Source organism: Muntiacus reevesi, chromosome X (assembly GCF_963930625.1).
Source record: "Muntiacus reevesi chromosome X, mMunRee1.1, whole genome shotgun sequence".
In the NCBI taxonomy this organism is placed as follows: domain Eukaryota; kingdom Metazoa; phylum Chordata; class Mammalia; order Artiodactyla; family Cervidae; genus Muntiacus; species Muntiacus reevesi.
Window position 1 is genome coordinate 91,530,361 of NC_089271.1, and position 20,313 is coordinate 91,550,673.

At 38.6% G+C, this 20,313-nt stretch overlaps 1 protein-coding gene across 3 annotated transcripts in view; it reads left to right on the plus strand.

Annotated features, from left to right (window-relative positions):
* The window catches only part of SYTL4 (synaptotagmin like 4), a 148,993-nt gene that overhangs the window by 21,989 nt on the left and 106,691 nt on the right, over window positions 1-20,313 (plus strand). Inside the window, exon 1 of one of the 3 annotated variants that reach the window (XM_065915862.1) lies at window positions 6,291-6,431. The exons of the other annotated variants lie outside the window; for them this stretch is intronic. The gene's annotated coding sequence lies outside the window, so the exon portion shown is untranslated. Of the gene's footprint in view, window positions 1-6,290; window positions 6,432-20,313 lie in introns of those variants that run through there. 3 annotated transcript variants of the gene reach the window in all.

The following is a 20,313-nucleotide window of genomic DNA, read 5'->3' on the forward strand; positions in this document are numbered from 1 at the left end:
TAACCTATGAGATCATTGGGATGATGATTAAGAGATTTGGAACACTGTATTTGCATAGTGCCTCACACATAGTAAGCATTTACATCTTCGCTATTGTTCTTAGTTTCAATTCTTGTCTGAACCAGCAACTATAATGTCATGAACAGCTGTGAGCTCTCACTTTTTAAATTTTATGCCTTTGTTATTCAGCTTTCCACTTATTATATTTCTTTTCTTAGGAATGATTTTGATGGGATCCAGTATATCTTCTCCTTTGAGATCTTCACCGAAAGGTGCTGGGAGCTGGCACACAAGATCCCACCCATGACAAGGTCATGAGGGAGAAAACCTGACAGGCAAGGTGGATCAGGTTTTCAGGGGTTTCGAAAAGGCCAGCTCACGAGATCTCACCTATGACAAGGTCACGAGGAGAAAGCCTGACAGGCAAGGCAGATCAGGTTTTCAGGAATTTCGAAAAGCTGCCCCTGGCGCTCACCTTAAAGATGATATCTGTCTTTCTGATGCCTGCCTCAATAGACTACTCCCTAATTTCTGTGACACAGGCAGAAGACCTTCCCCGATCTCTTCCCAAATAAGAATCAGTTTAGAACTTTAATCAATAAGTTTCCCAGGTGGTGGTATTTTATGAGATTATCCAGGGTGAAAGGAGTGTTTTAATTTAAACTCCTTTGCTGGTAGTTTGTTAGCCAAATGCATTTATGCCCTTGGTACTAATATGCATGACTGCTCATAATACCCTAATCATAAAACAGCATAAAGAACCTGATCATATAAAGGCCCGAATAGACATAGAGTCTTTTTGGGGGGTGAAGGAGTCCTATTAGAAAACAAGAAAAATTATTCTAAAGGTGGTTACTGGGTTAACATTTGCTTGCTGTGTTTTTACTCTTAATGTGCTAAGGTTGTGTTATGGAAACCATTGTTAAAAGATCTAGAAAAATAAGAGCTTAGCCCTAGTGTGGTAACAATGAGATGGTTGTTAATTGTCAGCCAGGAGTGCTAGGTAAAAAGCTGCCTCACCAAAGTCGCAGAGTCAATGTGGGATAAACTTCTTAGATAAACTTAACTGACAGCTTCTGCAGAAGGATTAATTTTTATGTTAACAAGGTTATACTTCTACTCTGTACTGTTGCCCTATGAGACTGCTACCTTTCAGTTAAGGTCACCATAGAAACAGAAAATAGGTTTATATTCACCTGACTTGCATAAAATGTTAATAGGCCCCAAGGCCAGAAGATAATGTACAAGACCCTCATAAACAAAGAAGTATGCAGAAAACACCTTGGTTTCTTGAAGGACAAGCTGACCTAATGTTAAACTATCTACCCCTTAGAAATGTACTAACTTAGGGTATAAAAGCTATGGTAAAAAATAAAGGATTGCCAGACTCTGCTGCACCCCCCGTCTGGTCACCCTCTCTCTCTTTCTCTTTCTCTCTCTCTCCCTCGCAGACTTGGCCCTATCAAGGCTGGTTTCATGTGTCTTCTCTCTCTCACTGACGCCGTTCATCCTGAGGGTACCCCCTGGATCATGCCGAAGCTGAACCCCGGCAGAGAGGCTGTGAGTGATGTCACTGCCCTGAACTGGAGAAGCACTGGGTGGGAGTTCTCTATGCAGGTGATGATTCTAGGGACCATGAGTTTGAAGTAGCAGCCTCTTCCCCAGACCCCTATTCAGGTTTGGTCCACTCTTGAGTCTTTATTTGTGTTATTCTTCAAGGCCATGAGAAAATTATGTTGTTCACATGTGATATATTTGTATTAAAGTGCAATGAACTCCAAATCTCTTTTTGTTAATAGAATACAAATTCTTTATCACCTTCCTAGGAAATTTAATGTCCCCTTGTCAGGTAAGCTCTTTAAAATGTAGGAAGAAATTGTCTTCCTTTTGATCATGCAATTCTTTTCCTGAAGACTCTTCCTGTTTCATTGTGGATGAAGTCTAAAGTCCTCCTACTGAATGTCAGCACCCCCTAATAGACTGCCACCTTTTTTATACCCATGAGCCTTCTCCCACGAATCTGATGCCTGACATGTTTTCTCATAACTTCCTTCACTAGACTGTCATTCAAATAACTTTTTAAACTCTGCCCAGAGTAATTTAAGGAGTGCTAATGCTTCCTGATGGCTCAGCAGTAAAGAATCTATCTGCCTACAATGCAAGAGCTGCAGGAGATGCAGATTCAATCCCTGGGTCAGGAAGATCCCCCAGAGGAGGAAATGGCAACCCACTCCAGTATTCTTGCCTGGAGAATTCCATGGACAGAGAAGCCCAAAGGCTAGAGTCCAAAGGAAAACAGAGTTGGACTTGGCTGAGCACAGCATAGCAAATGCCTTCCTATCTATTATCTTTTGAACACTACTGTGTGGTTATTACCTAAAATGCACTGCTCTTTGGTATGTGCATGGTATAAATACTTAAAGTATTCAAAGTTTTATGGTGTTTCTATATATCTTCTAAATATTTTGTTATTAATAATACTATCTTAGACCTAAGGAGCATGTTTGTAAGTTCCCCAGTCAATATAGTACTAAGTATCTGCTTATTGAGATAATGAGGAGGAAGATAAAGATAGGTCTTGAATATGAAAAGTGAAAGTGTTAGCTGCTCAGTCTTGTCTGACTCTTTGTAACCCTGTGGACATAGCTTGCTAGGCTCCTCAGTCCATAGGATTCTCCAGGCAAGAATAGTCAAGTGGGTATGCATTCTCTTCTCCAGGGGATCTTCCCTTCCCAGGGATCAAACCTGAGTCTCCTGCATTGTAGGCAGATTCTTTACCATCTGAGCCACCAGGGAAGCTCCATGATTATAGGAAATTAACTCCCAACTCTGTCCACAACTGGGTGTTCCCTCAAGGAGATTGCAATTTCTGAATCTTAGAGCTTGAAACCTTTATTTATGGTTGGCCATTTGGGACCTATAATATTAATATCAACCAGTGTCTAATCTTTCTGTAGAGATTGACTATTTTACATTACCATTCTTAGTTTATGCTGATGATGCCTTTGTCCATGACTGTGATTGGAATCCTCATACTGTAGTTGCTCTGAGGGAAAAATCTAGAGATAAATGGAGTAGCAGATTGGTGTCAACTATACTTGGAGGATAATGGAAAGGTGAGTGCAGGGGAAATACATCTTTTGACAACTCAGAATGACTTTCCACATATACTCCCAGGCAATGACTTTCAGAAAATATCCTTTTGTTCAAAAACAAAATAAGACCAACTGTACTGTTCACCTTTATCATCTCACTGTACGAAGTACTGTTCTTACATAAAATGATTTTACTCAAAGAATTTGAGTGTTACATGTAGATAGTTAAAATTGGGTAGAGGAGGGGATTGATTGGGTAAGCAGCCAAGGTCTGGAACTAGTACAGGAAGATAATCAAGTGGTTGAAGTAAAACTATGAGACTTAGGATTTTTAAAGCTGCTTAAAGATATGGAGTGCCTGCTCTAAAAGAAACTAGAGAGGAAAGTGAGGGGAGAAATGTTAAGTTGGAGTGAAAACTCATAAAAAATGAGTCATCCTTATTTCCTACAAAATAAAGAGGAAAAGAATTTATTTGTTTTTCCTTCTTTTCAATATACACAACTGGAAAAGAAGATTGGGAAAATCTTCATAGTCATTTTCCCTCTTGCGTTCTGTGACTATATCCCATTTTATAATACTGCTGCTGTTGCTCATTTATTTACATCTCTTGTAGCTGAAACTGTTGCCCATTGCTGACAGGTTAGGTCTTGGGCTAACCCATACCTCTGGCCAGTTTATTGCCTGCCACATGTTACACCAGAATGCTGGAGGTATTTTGCATGTCTACTGAAATGTGGAATCTTTCCTGGGGAAGAATATAGCTTTCTGGAAGTAGGGACATAAAAGAGAAGCAGCACTGTTAGAATCCTCAGCAAATTATTAATGACAAGTAGAAATATAAAGCTACTAGAGTTCCTGTGAGGGAAATGCTGGTTGTAGCCACCAGACCACAGAGGCAAAGATGGGCTAAACCTGTAGAAACTCATGGTGCCAGTCTCTACCAACAAGTGCATAGCAAAATGTGGAAGACACACATCTTGCATATTTAGCGAGTAAAATCCTATGCTGCCCATGTGGATCACATAGTCCAGGATATAAACCACCAGCTGTGTCCTCTATGCCTTCTAATTGACTAGAGGAGATGAATCCTGGGGCACAGTGTTCTGTGTGTGAGTGAGCTTCCATAGCTGATTCCCTTATTAGTTCTATTCAAGCTGTAACCCCTTGTCTCCCAGTGATATGTTTTAATTTTTTTTAGAAAAAAAAAAAACAGCTTTATTGAGCTATAATTCATGCTTACAGTGTACAACTCAGTAGTTTTGAGTATATTTACAGAGTTCTAGAATCATCACCAGTCAATTTTAGAATATTTTTGTCACCTCAAAAGAGAAACCCTATAACCTTTATCTATAATCACCCCAATTCCCTATTCCCTCAAGTCCTGGGCAACCACTAATGTATATTTTGTCCCTGCCCATTCTGGACATTTCATATAAATGGAATCATATATGTGGTCCTTTGTGACTAGCTTCTTTTACTTAGTTTAATGTTTTAAGGTTAATTCATGTAGTAGCATATATTAGTACTTCACTCCACATGCATGTGTGAGAGTGAGAGTATGTGCATGTGTGGGTGCATACACATAACAGCTATATTGAGATATGATTCATATAAAATACAGTTCACACATTTTAGATGAATGATTCAGTGGTATTTAGTATAATCACAGAGGTTTGCAATTATCATTAATTTTAGATAAATTTAGAGCACCTGTTTTCATTTCTTAGTGGGCACATACCTAGGGGTGGAATTGCTAGGTTATATGGTAATTCTGTTTAACTTTTTGAGAAAGTACCAAGCTTTCCAGAATGGCTGCACTATTTTAGAGTCCCACAAGCAATTTACAAAGGTTCCATTTTTTTCACATCCTCATCAACACTTGTTCTTTGGTATTTTTTTTTTTTTTTTTTTTTTGGAGTATGACCATCCTAGTGGGTATGAAGTAGTTACCTTCTTGTGGCTTTATTTTGCGTTTCTCTAATTATGCTGTTGAATTTCTTTTCATTTGTTTGCTGACCATTTGTATAACTTCTTTGGAAAATGCCTATTCAAGTCCTTTGTCCACTTTTTAAAAAATTAATTTATTTTTTTACTGAAGGATAATTGTTTTACAGAATTTTTTTTTCTGTCAAACCTCAACATGAATCAGACACAAGTATACATGTATCCCCTCTGTTTTGAACCTCCCTCTCATCTCCCTCCCCATCTGACCCCTCTAGGTTGATACGGAGCCCCTGTTTGAGTTTCCTGAGCCATACAGCAAATTCCCATTGGCTATTTTACATATGGTAATGTAAGTGTGGAAAATTCTGAAAGAGAAGGAACACCTGACCACCTGACCTGCCTCTTGAGAAACCTGTATGCAGGTCAGGAAGCAGCAATTAGAACTGGACGTGGAACAACAGACTGGTTCCCAATAGGAAAAGGAGTACGTCAAGGCTGTATATTGTCACCCTGCTTATTTAACTTATATGCACAGTACATCATGAGAAACGCTGGGCTGGATGAAGCATAAGCTGGAATCAAGATTGCCAGGAGAAATATCAATAACCTCAGATATGCAGATGACACCACCCTTATGGCAGAAAGTGAAGATGAACTAAAAAGCTTCTTGGTGAAAGTGAAAGAGGAGAGTGAAAAAGTTGACTTAAAGCTCAAACATTCAGAAAACTAAGATCATGGCATCTGGTCCCATCACTTCATGGGAAATAGATGGGGAGACTTGGAAACAGTGTCAGACTTTAATTTTTTGGGCTCCCAAATCACTGCAGATGGTGATTGCAGCCATGAAATTAAAAGACGCTTACTCCTTGGAAGGAAAATTATGACCAACCTAGATAGCATATTAAAAAGCAGAGACATTACTTTGCCAACAAAGGTCCATCTACTCAAGGCTTTGGTTTTTCCAGTGGTCATGTATGGATGTGAGAGTTGGACTGTGAAGAAAGCTGCGAACCAAAAAATTGATGCTTTTGAACTATGGTGTTGGAGAAGACTCTTAAGAGTCCCTTGGACTGCAAGGAGATCCAACCAGTCCATCCTTACGGAGATCAGTCTTAGGTGTTCATTGGAAGGACTGATACTGAAGCTGAAACTCCCATACTTTGGCCATCTCATGTGAAGAGTTGACTCATTGGAAAAGTCCCTGATGCTGAGAGGGATTGGGGGCAGGAGGAGAAGGGGAAGACAGAGGATGAGATGGTTGGATGGCATCACCGACTCGATGGGCATGAGTTTGAGTAAATTCCGGGAGTTGATGATGGACAGGGAGGCCTGGCGTGCTGCGATTCATGGGGTCGCAAAGAGTTGGACACGACCGAGTGACTGAACTGAATGTAAGTTTCCATGTTACTCTTTCCATACATTTCACCCTCTCCTCCTTCTCCCCATGTCCATAAGTCTATTCCCTATGTCTTTTTCTCCACTACTACTCTGTAGATAAACTCTTGAGTAACAATTTTCTAGACTCCGTATATACGCATTAGAATACAAAATTTATCTTTCTCTTTCTGACTCACTGCACTCTGTATAATGGGTTCTAGGTTCATCCATCTCATCAGAACTGACTCGACTGCATTCCTTTCTATGGCAGAGTAATATACCATTGTGTATATGTACCACAACTTCTTGATCCATTCATCTGTTGATGGGCATCTAGATTGCTTCCATGTTCTAGCTATTGTAAATAGTGCTGCAATGAACAATGGGACATGTGTCTTCTTTCAGTTTTGACTGCCTCAGTGTATATGCCTAGGAGTGGGATTGTTGTGTCATATGGTGGTTTTATTCCTAGCTTTCTAAGGAATCTCCATACCGTCTTCCATAGTGGCTGTATAAATTTACACTCCCACCAACAGTGCAAGAGTGTTCCCTTTTCTCCAGACCCTCTCCAGCATTTACTGTTTGTAGACTTTTTCATGATGGCCATTCTGACTAGTGTGAAGTCATATCTCATTGTAGTTTTGATTGGTATTTCTCTAATAATGAATGATGTTGAGCATCTTTTCACGTGTTTGTTAGTCATCTGTATGTCTTCTTTGGAGAAATGACTGTTTAGGTCCTTTTCCCACTTTTTGATTGGATTGTTTTTCTGGTATTGAGTTGTATGAGCTGCTTGAACATTTTGGAAATGAATCCTTTGTCAGTTGTTTCATTTACTATTATTTTCTTGCATCCTGAGGGTTGTCTTTACACCTTGCTTATAGTTTCCTTTACTGTGCAAAAGCTTTTAAATTTTAATCAGGTCCTACTTGTTTACTTTTTTTTTTAATTTCTGTTACTGTAGTAGATGGGTCATAGATTGATGTCATTGAGTGTTCTGCCTCTAAGAGTTTTATAGTTTCTGGTCTTACATTTATGTCTTTAATCCATTTTGAGTTTATCTTCATGTATGGTGTTAGGAAGTGTTCTAATTTCATTCTTTTACATGTAGCTGTCCAGTTTTCCCAGCACCATTTATTGAAGAGGCTGTCTTTGCCCCATTGTATATTCTTGCCTCCTTTGTCAAAAATAAGGTACCCATAGGTTCATGAATGTATTTCTTGGCTTTCTATCTTGTTTCATTGGCCTGTATTTCTTTTTTTGTGCCAGTACCATAATGTCTTGATGACTGTAGCTTTGTAGTCTAATCTGAAGTCAGGAAGGTTGATTCTTCCAGCTCCATTCTTTCTCAATACTGTTTAGGCTATTCGGGTTCTTTTGTGTTTCTATATGAATTGTGAAATTTTTTGTTCTAGTTCTGTGAAAAATGCCTTGGTAATTTGATAGGGATCACATTGAATCTGAGGATTGCATTTGGTAGTATAGTCATTTTCACAATATTGATACTTCCTATCCAGGAACATGGAATATCTCTCCATCTGTTTATGTTGTCTTTGATTTCTTTCATTAATGTCTTATAATTTTCTGTGTACAGTTCTTTTGTCTTTTTTAGGTAAGTTTATTCCTAGATATTTAATTCTTTTTGTTCCAATGGTGAATGGGATTGATTCCTTAATTTCTGTTTCTGAGTTTTCGTTGTTAGTATATAGAAATGCAAGTGATTTCTGTGTATTGATTTTGTATCCTGCAACTTTGCTAATTTCACTGATTAGCTCTAGTAATTTTATGATACTATCCTTAGGATTTTCTATGTACAGTATCATGTCATCTGCAACAGTGAGAGCTTTACTTCTTTTCTGATCTGAATTCCTTTCATTTTTTTTCCTTCTCTGATTGCTATACATAGGACTTCCAGAACTATGTTGAATAACAATGGTGAAAGTAGACACCCTTGTCGTGTTCCTGATCTTAGGGGGAATGCTTTCAGTTTTTCACCATTGAGAATAATGTGTGCTGTAGGCTTATCATATATGACCTTTACTGTGTTGAGGTAGTTTCTTCTATGCCCATTTTTTGAAGAGTTTTTTTTTTTATCATAAATGGGTGCTGAATTTTGTCAAAGGCTTTTTCTGCATCTATTGAGATGATCATATGATTTTTATCTTTCATTTTGTTAATATGGTGTATCACATTGATTGATTTGTGTATATTGAAGAATCCTTGCATCCCTGGAGTAAGAGCAACTTGATCATGGTATATGAACTTTTTGATGTGTTGCTGAATTTCGTTTGCCAAAATTTTGTTGAGGATTTTTGCATCTATGTTCATCAGTGATATTGGCCTATAGTTTTCTTTTTTTGTGTTGTCTTTGTCTGGTTTTGGTATCAGGGTGATGGTGGCCTCATAGAATGAATTTGTAAGTGTTCTTCCTCTTCAATTTTTTGAAAGAGTTTTAGAAGGATAGTCATTAGCTCTTCTCTCAATGTTTGATAGAATTCTCCTGCGAAGCCATCTGGTCCTGGGCTTTTGTTTTTTGGGAGATGTTTGACCACAGGTTCAATATCAGTGCTTATAACTGAGTTGTTCATAATTTGTATTTCTTACTGTTTTAGTCTTGGAAGATTGAACTTTTCTAAGAATCTGTTCATTTCTTCCAAGTTATCTATTTTATTGCCATATAGTTGTTCATAGTAGTGTCTTATAATCCTTTGTATTTCTGCCTTGTCTGTCATAACCTCTCCTTTTTCGTTCCTAATTTTGATGATGTGATTCTTCTCTCTTTTTTTCTTGATGAGTCTGACTAAGGGTTTCTCAATTTTATCTTCTCAAAGAACCATCTTTTAGTCTTATTAATCTTTACTATTGTTTCTTTCTTTTTCATTTATTTCTGCTTGGATCTTTATGATTTCTTTCCTTCTACTAATTTTGGAATTTCTTTGTTCTTCTTTTTCCAGTTGTTTTAGGTGTAAAGTTAGGTTGTCTATTTGATGCTTTTCTTGTTTTTTGAGGTAGGATTGTATTGCTATAAACTTCCCTCTTAGAACTGCTTTTGCTGTATCCCATAGGTTTTTTTGAGTTGTGTTTTCATTGTCATTTGTTTCTAGAAATTTTTTGATTTCCCTTTTGATTTCTTCAGTAACCTGTTGGTTATTTATAAACTTGTTGTTTAATCTCCATGTGTTTGTGTTTCTTACAGTTTTTTCTTGTAATTGATATCTAGTCTCATAGCAGTGTGGTCAGAGAAGATGCTTGATATGATTTTACTGAGGTTTGATTTGTGACCCAAAATATGGTCTATCATGGAGAATGTTCCATGTACACTTGAGACGAAGGTGTATTCTTCTGTATTTGGATGGAATTTCTTAAAGAAATCAATGAGGTCCATCTCATCTAATGTGCCATTTAACACTTGTGTTTCCTTATTAATTTTCTGTTTTGATGATCTGTCCATTGGTGTGAGTGGGGTGTTAAAGACTCCTACTATTATTGTGTTACTGTCAATTTCTCCTTTTATGTCTGTTAGTATTTGTCTTATGTATTGAGGTGCTCCTATGTTGGGTGCATAGATATTTACAATTGGTATGTCTTCCTCTTGGATTGATCCCTTGATCATTATGTAGTGTCCTTTCTGATCTCTTGTAATCTTTTTTTAAGGTCTGTTTTGTCTGATAGAGGATTGCTTCCCCAGCTGTCTTTTGCTTCCCATTTGCATGGAATATAGTTTTCCATCCTCTCACTTTCAATCTATATGTGTCTTGATGTCTGAAGAGGGGTTCTTGTAGACAGCATATATATGGGTCTTGTTTTTTATCCATTCAGCCAATCTGTGTCTTTTGGTTGGACCATTTAATCCATTTAGATTTAAAGTAATTACTGATATATATATGCACCGGCTGCGACAGACCGCGCAGAAGTGTGTCCATGAGGAGCTACCCCTCGCCCAAGGTCAGGGGTGGCGACCGAGAGTGCCAGGCAACAACAGCGCAGGAGCAACGCAGAGGAGCTTCCCAGTCGGAGGTCAGGGGCGGCGGCCAAGAGGAGCAACCCCACCTTCAAGGAGCAGCTGCTGCGAGGACACAGGAGGGCTGAGAGGAGCTACTCCACGTTCAAGGTCAGGAGGGGCGGCTGTGAGAAGATAATCCCTCGTTCAAGGTAAGGAGTAGCGGCTGCGCTTTGCTGGAGCAGCTGTGAAGAGATACCCCACATCCAAGGTAAGAGAAACCCAAGTAAGACAGTAGGTGTTGCAAGAGGGCATCAGAGGGGAGACACACTAAAATCATAATCACAGAAAACTGGCCACCTTGATCACAGGACCACAGTCTTGTCTAACTCAGTGAAACTAAGCAATGCCATGTGGGGTCACCCAAGATGGTCGGGTCATGGTGGAGAGGTCTGACAGAATGTGGTCCACTGGAGAAGGGAATGGCAAACCACTTCAGAATTCTTGCCTTGAGAACCTCAGGAACAGTAGGAAAAGGCAAATTGATAGGACACTGAAAGAGAAAATCCCCAGGTGCCTAATATGCTACTGGAGATCAGTGGAGAAATAACTCCAGAAAGAATGAAGGGATGGAGCCAAAGCAAAAACAGTACCCCGTTGTGGCTGTTACTGGTGATAGAATCAAGGTCTGATGCTGTAAAGAGCATTATTGCATAGGAATCTGGAATGTTAGGTCCATGAATCAAGGCAAATTGGAAGTGGTCAAATAGGAGATGACAAGGGTGAATGTCAGCATTCTAGGAATCAGCAAACTAAAATGGACAGGAGTGGGCGACTTTAACTCAGATGACCATTATATCTACTACTGTGGGCAGGAATCCCTTAGAAGAAATGGAGTAGCCATCATGGTCAACAAAAGAGTTTGAAATGCAGTACTTGGATGAAATCTCAAAAAAGACAGAATGATCTCTGTCCGTTCTCAAGGCAAACCATTCAATATCATAGTAATCCAAGCCTATGCCCCAGTCAGTAATGCTGAAAAGCTGAAGTTGAATGGTTCTATGAAGACCTACAAGACCTTTTAGAACTAACACCCAAAAAAGATGTCCTTCTCATTATAGGGGACTGGAATGCAAAAGTAGGGAGTCAAGAAACACCTGGAGTAACAGGCAAATTTGGGCTTGGAGTACAGAATGAAGCAGGGCAAAGGCTAATAGAGTTTTGCCAAGAGAATGCACTGGTCATAGCAAACACCCTCTTCCAACAACACAGCAGAAGACTCTACACATGGGCATCACCAGATGGTCAACACCAAAATCAGATTGATTATATTCTTTGCAACCAAAGATGGAGAAGCTCTATACAGTCAGCAAAACCAAGACTGGGAGCTGACTGTGGCTCAGATCATGAACTTCTTATTGCCAATTCAGAATTCAACTGAAAAAAGTAGGGAAAACCACTAGACCATTCAGGTATGACCTAAATCAAATCCCTTATGATTATACAGTGGAAGTGAGAAATAGATTTAAGGGACTAGATCTGATAGACAGAGAGCCTGATGAACTATGGACAGAGGTTCGTGACATTGTACAGGAGACAGGGATCAAAACCATCCCCCCAAAAAAAGAAATGCAAAAAGGCAAAGTGGTTGTCTGAGGAGGTCTTACAAATAGCTTTGAAAAGAAGAGAAGTGAAAAGCAAAGGAGAAAAGGAAAGATATTCCCATTTGAATGCAGAATTCCAAAGAATAGCCAAGAGAGATAAGAAAGCCTTCCTCAGCTATCAATGCAAAGAAATAGAGGAAAACAACAGAATGGGAAAGACTAGAGATCTCTTCAAGAAAATTAGAGATACCAAGGGAACATTTCACGCAAAGATGGGTTTGATAAAGGACAGAAATGGTATGGACCTCACAGAAGCAGAAGATATTAAGAAGAGGTGGCAAGAATACACAGAAGAACTGTAAAAAAAGATCTTCATGACCCAGATAATCACAATGGTGTGGTCACTCACCTGGAGCCAGTCATCCTGGAATGTGAAGTCAGGTGGGCCTTAGAAAGCATCACTACGAGCAAAGCTGGTGGAGGTGATGGAATTCCAGTTGAGCTGTTTCAAATCCTGAAAGATGATGCAGTGAAAGTGCTGCACTCAATATGCCAGCAAATTTGGGAAACTCAGCAGTGGCCACAGGACTGGAAAAGGTCAGTTTTCATTCCAATCTCTAAGAAAGGCAATCCCAAGGAATGCTCAGACTACCGCACAATTGCACTCATTCCACACGCTAGTCAAGTAATGCTCAAAATTCTCCAAGCCAAGCTTCAGCAATACGTGAACCGTGAACTTCCAGATGTTCAAGCTGGTTTTAGAAAAGGCAGAGGAACCAGAGATTGCCAACGTCAGCTGGATCATTAAAAAAATAAGAGAGTTCAAGAAAAACATCTACTTCTGCTTTATTGACTATGCCAAAGCCTTCGACTGTGTGGGTCACAATAAAATGTGGAAGATTCTGAAAGACATGAGAATACCAGACCACCTGACCTGCCTCTTGAGAAATCTGTATGCAGGTCAGGAAGCAACAGTTAGAACTGGACATGGAACAACAGACTGGTTCCCAATAGGAAAAGGAGTACGTCAAGGCTGTATATTGTCACCCTGCTTATTTAATTTATATGCAGAGTACAACATGAGAAACGCTGGGGTGGAAGAAGCACAAGCTGGAATCAAGATTGCCAGGAGAAATATCAATAACCTCAGATATGCAGATGACACCACCCTTATGGCAGAAAGTGAAGAAGAACTAAAGAGCCTCGTGGTGAAAGTGAAAGAGGAGAGTGAAAAAGTTGGCTTAAAGCTCAACATTCAGAAAACTAAGATCATGGCATCTGGTCCCATCACTTCATGGGAAATAGATGGGGAGACTTGGAAATAGTGTCAGACTTTAATTTTTTGGGCTCCCAAATCACTGCAGATGGTGATTGCAGCCATGAAATTAAAAGACGCTTACTCCTTGGAAGGAAAATTATGACCAACCTAGACAGCATATTAAAAAGCAGAGACATTACTTTGCCAACAAAGGTCCATCTACTCAAGGCTATGGCTTTTCCAGTGGTCATGTATGGATGTGAGAGTTGGACTGTGAAGAAAACTGAGCACAGAAAAATTGATGCTTTTGAGCTGTGGTGTTGGAGAAGACTCTTGAGAGTCCCTTGGACTGCAAGGAGATCCAACCAGTCCATCCTTATGGAGATCAGTCCTGGGTGTTCTTTGGAAGGACTGATATTGAAGCTGAAACTCCAATACTTTGGCCATCTCATGCGAAGAGTTGACTCATTGGAAAAGACCCTGATGCTGGGAGGGATTCGGAGCAGGAGAAGGGGATGACAGGGGATGAGATGTTTGGATGGCATCACCGACTCAATGGGCATGAGTTTGAGTAAATTCCGGGAGTTGGTGATGGACAGGGAGGCCTGGCGTGCTGCGATTCATGGGGTTGCAAAGAGTTGGACACAACTGAGTGACTGAACTGAACTGAACTGTACTGTGTAGCTATCCCTGCTTGCTTTTGGTTTTCATTTGCATGAAATATCTTTTTCCATGCCTTCTCTTTAATTGATATGTGTCCTTAAAGTTGAAGTCAGTCTCTTGTTGGCATCATATAGTTGGATCTTGGTTTATTCGTATTTTAAATTGTTATAGCCACTCTTTGTCTTCTGATTGGAGAGTTTAGTTTACATAGAGTAATTATTGATATGTATGGACATATCACATTTTTAATTGGTTTCTGGCTGTTTGTAGTTCTTTTATTCCTGTCTTCCTCTCTTCATCTTTTCTTTTGTGGTTTGATGGCTATTTCTAATTTTTTTATTGAGTCATACTTGACATATAGCATTGTGTAAATTTAAGATATACATTATATTGATTTAATACATTTATTTTGCAGATTAATTGCCATTGTACCATTAACTAACACTTCTGTTGCATCACATAGTTTTCATTTCTTCTATTATTGGGAACAATTAAGATTAGTTCCTTAGCAAATTTAATGTTTAATACAGATTTGTAGTCTTTAATCACTGAACTGTGTATAGGCCTCTAGAATTATTTATTTACTATTTGTAAGTATTTACTCTTATACAATATCTCTCCCAGTCTCCCACCCCATCCCCACTCCCTGCAAATCCATTTTACTTTCTGCTATTATGAGTTTGGGTTTTTTAGATTCCACATATAAGAGATATCATAGATTGTTTGTCTTTCGGTGTCTGACTTATCTCACTTAGTGTCATGTCCTTAAGGTTCATCCTTGTTGTTGCAAAGCACAGAATTTCCTTTTTCATGGCCGAGTAGTATTCCATTGCACATATATACATCATGCATACATACATATATTTGTGTGTGTGTATGTATGTATATACACACACACATGCATACACCACATCTTTATCCATTCATTCATTAATGGGCAGTTAATTTGTTTCCATATCTTGGCTATTGTAAATAATGGTTCAGTAAGCATAGGAGTTCAAATATCTCTTTGTTAACCTACTTTCATTCTTTTGACTGTATACTGAGAAGTGGAATTGCTGGATAATATTTTAGCTATATTTTTAGTTTTCTGAAAAATCTCCATACTATTCTCCAAAGTGGCTGAACCAACTTACAATCCCACCAGCATTGCACAAGGGTTGCTTTTCTCCATATCCTTTCCAACACTTGTTATCTCTTATCTTCTTGATGACCTGTAGTCTTACCGGTTTAAGGTGGTATCTCATTGTGGCTTTGTGATTTATTTTTCTTTGATGCTTAATAATGTTGAGTACCTTTTCATGTACCCATTGACATTTGGATTACTTCTTGGAAAAAAATATCCTATTTTGTTTTCATACCAATTTTAAAAATTGAGTTTTTTTAAATCATTGAGTGGTATGTGTTGTATAAGTTATTTATATATTTTTAATATTATTCCCTTATCTGATACATGGTTTGCAAATATTTTTTCCTATTCCATAAGTTGCTTTTTCATTTTGATTGTTTCTTTTGCTGTACAGAAGTTTTTAATTTAATTTTATTTTATTTTACTAATAATGTTAAGCATATTTATATACATTTATTGAATTTCCCCATCTCTGAAATGCCAGTTTTAATTCTTTATGCTTTTTTATCTTGGATTGTTTGTCATTTTTAGAAGCTTTTTAGTTTAATGTTGTCCCACTTGTTGGTTTTTGCTTTTGATGCTTGTGCTTTTAGTGCTACATTGAAAAAACTTTGCCAAGACCCATGTAAGGGAGCTTCTTCCCTATATTTTCTTCCAGTACTTTTATGTTTTTAGGTCTTATGTATAAGTCTTTGATCCATTTCAAGTCAGTTTTCATAAGTGGTGTAAAATAAGGTTCAGTTTTTTCAGTATTTCCTGTATTATTTTTCTGTATGTGGTTATACATTTTCCCCACACCATTTGATGAAGGGACTATCCTTTCCCTATTGGATGTTCCTGACTTCCTTATCAAATGTTAGTTGACTATATATGCAAAGGTTTAATTCTGAGCTCTTTTTTCTGTTCCATTGGTCTATGTGTCTGTTTTTATGCCAGTCCTGTACGTCAAGGCTGTATATTGTCACCCTGCTTATTTAACTTATGTGCAGAGTACATCATGAGAAACACGGGCTGGAAGAAGCACAAGCTGGAATCAAGATTGCCAGGAGAAATATCAATAACCTCAGATATGCAGATGATACCACCCTTATGTCAGAAAGTGAAGAAGAACTAAGGAGCCTCTTGATGAAAGTGAAAGAGGAGAGTGAAAAAGTTGGCTTAAAGCTCAACATTCAAAAAACTAAGATCAATGGCATCTGGTCCCATCACTTCCTGGCAAATAGTGGGGAAACAGTGGAAACAGTCTCAGACTTTATTTTTTGGGGCTCCAAAATCACTGCAGATGGTGATTGCAGCCATGAAATTAAAAGACACTTACTCCTTGGAAGGAAAGTTATGAACCACCTAGACAGCATATTAAAAAGCAGAGATGTTACTTTGCCAACAAAGGTCCATCTACTCAAGGCTATGGTTTTTCCAATGGTCATGTTTAGATGTGAGAGTTGGACTATAAAGAACTGGTGCCGAAGAATTGATGCTTTTGAACTGTGGTGTTGGAGAAGACTCTTGAGAGTCCCTTGGACTGCAGGGAGATTCAACCAGTCCATCCTAAAGGAGATCAGTCCTGTGTGTTCACTGGAAGGACTGATGTTGAAGCTGAAACTCCAATACTTTGGCCACCTGATGCAAAGAGCTGACTCATTTGAAAAGACCCTGATGCTGGTAAAGATTGAGGGCAGAAGGAGAAGGGGACAACAGAGGATGAGATGGCTGGATGGCATCACCGACTCAATGGACTTGGGTTTAGGTGTACTCTGGGAGTTGGTGATGGACAGGGAGGCGTGGAATGCTGCGGTTCATGGGGTTGCAAAGAGTCGGACATGACTGAGGACTGAACTGACTGAAATGACTATACAGTTTAGCAAAAGAGTTAAGACTATGCAATGGGCCAAGAAGAGATTTTTAAAACAAATGGTGCTGAAGTACCAAGTATGTATATATGGAGAAAAAAAAGAATCTAGATGCAAATTTCATACCCTTCATGAAAACAACTCAGAAATAGATTATAGACCTAAATGTAAAAGACAAAAGTATAAAACTTTGAAAATAGAACATAGGAGAAAATCTAGATGACTTTGGGTTTAGCAGTGGTTTTTTAGATGTAAAACCAAAGGCACGATCTATTAAAAAATGGATTGATAAGCTGAAATTAATGTTAAAATTTTCTGCTCTGTAAAAGTCTGTCAAGAAAATGAAAAGACAAACCACAGCCTGGGAGACAATATTTGTAGAAAATATACCCAATAAAAGACTTTTATCAAAGTATGCAAAGAACTCTTAAAACTCAACAGTAAGAAAAATAATACAATTAAAGCATGGCCAAGAGGCCTTAGCAGACCCCTTCTGTTCAGTTGCTCAGTTGTATCCTACTCTTTTTGACACCATGGACTGCAGCACGTCAGGCTTCCCTGTCCATCACTAGCTCCCAGAGCTTGCTCAAAATCATGTCTATCGAGTCAATGATTCCATCCAACCATTTCTTCTTCTGTTGTCCCTTTCTCCTCCTGCCTTCAGTCTTTCCCAGCATCTGGGTCTTTTCCAGTGAGTCAGTTCTTTGCATCAGGTAGCCAAAGTATTGGAGCTTCAGCTTTAGCATCAGTCCTTCCAATGAATATTCAGAGTTGATTTCCTTTAGGATTGAGTGGTTTGATCTTGCAATCCAGGGAACTCTCAAGAGTCTTCTCCAACACCACAGTTCAAAAGCATCAATTCTTTGCCCCTCAGCTTTCTTTATAGTCCAACTCTCAGATCCATACATGACTGCTGGAAAAACCATAGCTTTGACTAGATGGACCTTTGTAAGCAAAGTAATGTGTCTGCTTCTTAATATGCTGTCTAGGTTGGCCACAGCTACCAGAAGATATATAGATAGAAATTAAGCATATGAAAAATACTCCACGTGATGTATTATAAGGGGAATGAAAAAAAAAACGAGATACCACTATACACCCATTAGAATGGCCAAGATCCAGGACACTGACGACAATAAACGCTAGCGAAGATGTGGAGTAACAAAACTCTCATTCATTGCTGGTGGGAATGCAAAATGGTACAGCTACTTTAGAAGATAATTTGACAATTTCTTCCAAAAGTATAGCATACTCTTACCGTATGATATAGCAGTCATGCTCCTTGGTTTTTATCTGAAGCAATTGAAAACTTATGGCCACACAAAAATTTGCACATGGATGTTTATATCAGCTTTATTCTCTTTTTTCCAAAACAATTAACTTTTTTTGAAGTATAGTTGATTTACAATGTAGTATTAGTTTCAGATGTACATCAAAGTGATATATATGTGTGTGTGTATGTATATGTATATATACATGCACACACATATATGTTATTTTCTGATTCCTTTCCATTATAGGTTATTAGAAAATATTGAATTTAGTTCCTGTACCATACAGTAGGTCCTTGTCATTTTATATATAATAGTTGTTTTAGTCGCTGAATTATGTCTGACTCTTTAGTGATCCCATGGATTGTAGCCTTCCAGGCTCCTCTGTTCATGATATTTCCCAGACAAGAATACTGGAGTCAATTGCCATTTCTTTCTCCAGGGGATCTTCCCAACCCAGGGATTGAACTCGCATCTCCTGCATCTTCTGCATTGGTAGATGGATTCTTTACCACTGAGCCACCAGGGAGTGTACAATATTGTATACTATTATACACAATATATAATAGTATTAATCTGTTAATCCTGAAATCCTAATTTGTCCCTCCCTCTTCTTTTCCCCTTTGGTAACCAAAAGTTTGTTTTCTATGTCTGTGAGTCTATTTCTGTTTTGTAAATAAGTTCATTTGTATCATTTTTTAAACATTCCACATATCAGTGATATCATGTGATATTTGTCTTTCTCTATCTGACTTAACTTAGTATGATTATCTCTAGGTCCATCCAAATGGCATGTTTTATTCTTTTATATGGCTGAGTAAAATGCCATTTTATATATATATATATATATTATATATGTATGCATGCATGTGTACCACATCTTTTTACCCATTCATCTGTCAATGGACATTTAGGTTGTTGCCATGTCTTGGCTGTATATCAGCTTTATTTTTAATTGCTGAAATTTGGAAGCAATAATGATGTCCTTCTGTAGGAGAATGGATAAATAAGGTGTAGTACATTCAGACAATGGAATATCAGTAAATATTCCTAAAAAGTGCTATAAAAAGAAAAAAAAAGCTATCATGAAAAGTCATGGACGGTACTTAAATGCGTATTTGTGAAAGAAGTCCATCTGAAAAAGGTCACATACTATATGATTCCAACTTTATGGCATTCTAGAAAAGGCAAAACTGTGAAAACAGTGAAAAGATCAGTTGATGAGTTGTCAGGGATTAGGGACGTAGGAGGGTGAATGAGCAGTGTACAGAGGACTTTTAGGGCATTGAAGCAACTCTGTATTATTCTGTAATGGTAGATACATGACGTTATACATTTGTCTGAACGCATGGAATGTACATCAAATTTGAACTCTAATATAAACTATGGACTCTGAGTTATAATGATTTGTCCATGTAGGTTCATCAGTTGTAACAAATGTACCACTCTCATGGATGATGTTTTTAATTGGAGAGGCTATTCATGTGGCAGAAGCTGGGGGTAGTGATTGGCTATGAGGAACAAGGGGGACTTGGACCTAATGCTGCATGTGAACAGAGTGAGGGAAACAATGTGGATACCTGCACAGGTAGTACACCAGAGACAGGTTGCACCACTGGTCATGGACATGAGCTGAGAGCACTGGTGAGCCCCACTTGCCCCCCTCCTTTGGGTCAAGGGTTCCAATGTTGGGAGAGGGGAAAGCACACACTTAAGGGAACAGAGTCAGCTTGTGTCTAAACCTTTGAACTTCTGCTCCAGCACCTTGGGAGCAGACTCTGCCCCCAGTAGACTAGTGGTGTCACTGAGCAGAGCAGAAACCCTGCCTCATATGTGGCTCTGGCACTAGCACCTCCATCTCCAGCCCCACCTCATACCAAGGTAATAGCTCTCAGCACACGCTGAAGAAAGATGTGACTTTCATCCACATCACATTCAGCTCTCCCACCAAAGGCATTGTGCCTACACAGCCTGTATGGGGATGCTCCCACATAAGGACACTCCTTTAGGACCACAATAGGTAAGTGTTTCACTTAAACTCATAGAGTCAGAGAAAGTTAAGCAAAAGGAAAAGGCAGAGAAACTGGTTCCAATTGAAAGAGCAAGAGAAAATACCCATGAAAAAGCAAATAATGAAATAATTTACCAGATAAAGAATTCAAAGCAATTGTAATAAGAATG